We start from the raw sequence: 4,834 nt of genomic DNA on the forward strand, positions 1-4,834 counted from the left end.
GGGGGCGCGCGGGGGCGAGGAGGCCCAGACGCCCTGGCAGGAAGCGGCCTCGTGGGGCGGGGGTGGGGTCGGGCCGTGCGCGCGCCCTTCACCCCGCTCGGCTCAGTGTTAGTGTCTGTCAGTGAGGAACTTGGGCTGTTCCACTGAGGCGGGGGCTTTAGCTACCCCCGAAAACAGGGTCTTTAGCCATCTCCTCGTCTTCCACCCACCAAAAATAGATTATCTCCTTTTCCCGTTAGCCCCATTATGTCGGTCACAAGAATAGTTAATAGGAATATTATTCACATTTACTGAGGGCCAGTTACCGTGTACACTGTGCCAAGTGCTTTGTGAGCTTTACCTCATTTACCCCACAGTACTCAGCGAACCGGATATTATTATCCCCATTTTAAAGATGAGGAGGGGCTTCCATGTGCTTAATAGACCGAGGAGAGGCAGCTGGTAGGTAGCTGAGCTGTAGACAGCATCTAGGTGTGCGACTCCATATCCCGGACTCTCAACCATTGTGGCACACTATCTCCTCTTCACAACTATGCCTTATGTATAATATTCACGATATTTACATTTTTAAAGCCTTATTGTCAGTTTACAAAACACTTGATCCTCTCAGAAACTCTGAGAGACAAGTGGGGCATGATTATGCCCATTTTGCAAACGGGGAGAATCAAGGGTCTAAACTGCTCAGCGACTTACCTACGGTTACAGTGGTGGGACTGAGGCTTAGGTTGACGGCTATGGTTGTTACTATTATTTTTACAAGGCACCTGAGCCAAGCTTGGAAGGGAGCAGATGCCTTTTCCCTTAGCTCAGGAGAGGGACACATGCACAGAGCAGGAAAAGGACTTGTTTCAGCTCCCATCTTTAAGGCTGTGCAGTTAGAAGAAAATCAGCTCTCATCACCCTCTCACGGCCCTCTCAGAAGCAACATGAAGCAAACTGAAGGTCAAAATCAAGCAAGCAGTGTTGTCAGGCGCTTAGCACCTCGGTCATGGGGCAGGAAGAAGGATTAAACCGCGTAGAGTATGTCTAGTCTCTGTTAGATTTAAGCTAAGGAAACTGGGTTGGATTATGATCCCAGTGGTAACAACTGACCTCTAGCACCAGCGTGGAAGGAGCCCTGGTGGTGAAAACGGCTTAGAGCTCAGCTGCTAACTGAAATGTTGGCAGTTCAAACTCACCCAGTGGCTCTGCCGGAAAAAGACCTGACAATCTGATTCCGTAAAGATTATAGCCAAGAAAATCCTATAGGGCAGTTCTACTCTGTCACATGGCGTTGCTGTGAGTAGGAATCATCTTGACAGTACTCAACAACAACAGCACACCATCATGGAGATACGTCCAACATATTACCCCCTTTGTTTCCAGCTTATTTCACCTGTTGTTTCTGCTGCCCCCTTTCCCCCTCCCCACTCCCCATCCTGACCTAACCAAGTTCTTCACTTTCATTCATTCAACAAATTAAGAGCCATTTCTTTGTCAAGGTCACCCTAAGAACCGCAGCAATTTTTCTTCTCTAAATTCTTCTAACACAGCACTTCAGCAAAAATTGAGTTGTTTGGTCATATGAGTTTGGAAACTGCTGCATTCTATACCGCTGCTTGGGGATCCATGGTACACAATAACACAAAAATGGCTCTGAGAGGTCCTGAAGTAAAAAAGACTGGATTAGCCATGCTTAACCCAGAGTTACCCAAGGTATTAGGCCCTTTCCTGAGCAATGGGCTTGCCAAGGCAAGGCCCACACAAATCTGCCCTGTGAGGAGCTCACAAACAGGAAAGATAGATAAGCAAGCAACTAACTGTGATACAATTTTGTTTGTACACTAATAGAGGTATTTGCAAAGTGCGGACAAAGCAGAGGAGAAGTGAGCAACTGTACCTTTGGAGGGCAGGGAAGGCTTCATAGCTTGAGGATATTTGAGTAGGAGTTCTATAGGTGGAGAAGATGAGCAGAGCATTCCATATAAATAGCAGCATATTTAGAGGTATATAGGTATACTTTGGGTTGGTCTCTGGGGTGTTAGTCAAGATTTCTTTCTTTTTTCTTTTCTTTCCTTTTTTTTTTTCATGCAATATACCACTAAAACTGGGTTAGGTAACAAATGGAATTCATTGACTCCTGTAACAGAAAAGTTTAGGGCTTCAGGCTTGGTTGGACCCAGGGGCTTAACCGTTGACATCAGGACTTATTTTCTCTCCATTTCTTGACTGTTTTTCTCTGTGCTGACTTATTCATTCTCAGGCTGCCTTTCCCCATGAGATGGCAAAATGGCTACTTATACTCTCAAATCAGTTCCTTGACAGCAGAAAGAGTCTCCCCCTCCCGCCACAGTATTAACAAAAGTCCTAGAACTGCATCTCATTGGACTAACTTGGATTACTTGTGCACCACTAAATCACTCTCATGAGAAGGGGCATGGAATATTCTAACAGCCCAGGCCTGGGTCATGTGTACACCTCTGTTGCTGAGATAAGGTCCACTCATCTCATAGACTGAGAACTTGGAAGAGGTGGCCTTCTGTGCTAGGTATTTTCTTTCCGTCTTTCTTCTTCTTCTTTTTTGTTCTTTAGATGAAGATTTATGGAGCAAATTATTTTCTCATTAAACAATTAATATCCATATTGCTTTGTGACATTGGTTGCCAACTCTGTGATGTGTCAATACTCTCCCCTTCTCTACCTTGGTTCGTGCTAGATATTTTCTGTTGGTCCCTCCAGATCTACCTTCCACCCTTTTCCTTCCTGATTTGTGCCTCAGGAGGCTAAATGCTTGGAGTGCTTCAATGAGTCGCTTGCCCTCTAGCCTCTCAGTAGAATTCATCCAATAGAAGACGTCAGAAAGAGATCAGAGGGCTGAAGGAAGATGAAGTTGGTGTATTATTCCACTGGCCTTTTCTCTTGCAGGTCACTGCAGGTTGGCTACATACCTCTACTGAGGCTTCCGTCAAGGGATCCTCTTCATATAGATACTTTTTCCTAGTTCTGGTAAATTCTCCTTTCTCTTGCCCTAGGTGTGGTAATGGCTCCCCTCTGTTGCCACTCTTAGGGTATTACCATCGTTCCTGGTTGTTTCTCTCAACCCTGCCTGCACATTTGTATATGATCTTTACTAAACTCTCCTCAGATTAACCATTTGCTGGGCCCCTGATGGTTACATTCACAAAGGAAATTCAAGTTTCAATTAACAGGAGTCCCTCGGTGATGCAAACAGTTAACGTGCTAGACTGCTACTCGAAAGGCTGGAGGTTGGAGGTTTGAGTCCACCCAGAGGCATCTCAGAAGAAAAGCCTGGTGATCTACTTCTGAAAATTTAGCCGCTGAAAACTCTGTGGAGCACGGTTCTACTCTGACACACATGGGATCACCATGAATCAAAATCAACTCAACAGCAACTTTTTTTTTTTAGCAGAAGAAAGAGAAATGAATAAAGAGCAGGCAAAAGCAATAGGATAGCAATATTGGTTGGATAGAACTATTGCAATAATGCAGACCAGAAATTATAATGGCTTGGACAAGAGTATTAGGACTGGAAGTGGGGAGAAATAGTAGGAGTCTGGCTGTATTTCAAAGGCAAAGCTAACACAATTTACTGATGAGTTTTATTTGAGTTATGAGCAACAGAGAGGAGTTGAGGACAGAAGTAGTTGGAAAACATAGTTTTGGAGACTAGGAGTGGGCTCACACCAAGCACAGTGATTTAGGAGGTGGATGTGGTGGTTAGTTGAAATCATGGGCTAAGATGAGCTAAACTAGGAGAGCATGTAGAACACGAAAAGGACAAAGGGCAGAATCCAGAAGAACATCAACGCTTACATGGCTGGCAAATGAAGAGGTAACATCTTGTATCTAGCAACTAGATTATGAGCAACTCGAGAACAAGAGCAGAATCTTCCAATTCCTTCCTCTTTACCACTGTGTGCAGCAAAGTGCCAGACATACAATGTGTAATAAATGTTTGTTATGAATGAACTTTACACAGTTTCACATTTCCAATACTCCCTTCTTTTCTTTATCACTACTGTGAGGTTTGAGTTACTGCAGAGAGAAAAAAAGAGAGAGAGAAATTGATACCTTGTGGGTTGATCCATTGAAACCTGTGCCAAGGTTGATAAGCATTTCGCTGTCCTGGAAAAACTTAAGTAGAACCTGTCAGATGATGCTATGGATCCAGAGCAGCAGGCTTTCTTGCCTTTGCAAAGAATTTCTAGACAGGCGATTTCATTTCAGATTTGGTTATTTTTACTTGGGTAGATTTAACAGTCAACACTTTAAAAAGTCTTATTAGGTTTGTACTGTGAAAGCAATACAAGTGGTGAGAGATCTTTATCACATACTCATGCACTGCTGGTGGAATGTAAAAAGATACAACCATTTTCAGAAACTGTTAGGCAGTTTATCAGATTAAACGTGTATCTACCCTAAACCAGTAACCAGTTTCTGTCAAGCTGGTTCTAACTCATGGTGACCCCATGTGCTCCACAGGGTTTTCAATGGCTGATTTTTCAGAAGTAGACCACCAGGACTTTCTTCTGAGGTGTCTCTGGGTGGACTTGAACTGCCAACCTTTAGGTTAGCAGCTAAGCATGTTAATCGTTCGCATCACTCAGGTTCTCCACCCCTACCCTACAATCCAACATTTCCACGCCTAGCTATACACTCAAGTGAAATGCAAGCAAATGTTCACAAAAAGGCTTATACAAAAATGCTCTAGAATATTTTATTCATCATAGCCCCAAACTGGAAGTATCCCAAATGTTTGTCAAGAGGAGAATGGGTAAACAAACTATGGTATATACAAAAAATGAAATACTACCCAGCAATAAAAAAGAATGAA

This window comes from Trichechus manatus, unplaced genomic scaffold, assembly GCF_000243295.1.
Source record: "Trichechus manatus latirostris isolate Lorelei unplaced genomic scaffold, TriManLat1.0 scaffold00048, whole genome shotgun sequence".
In the NCBI taxonomy this organism is placed as follows: Eukaryota; Metazoa; Chordata; class Mammalia; order Sirenia; family Trichechidae; genus Trichechus; species Trichechus manatus.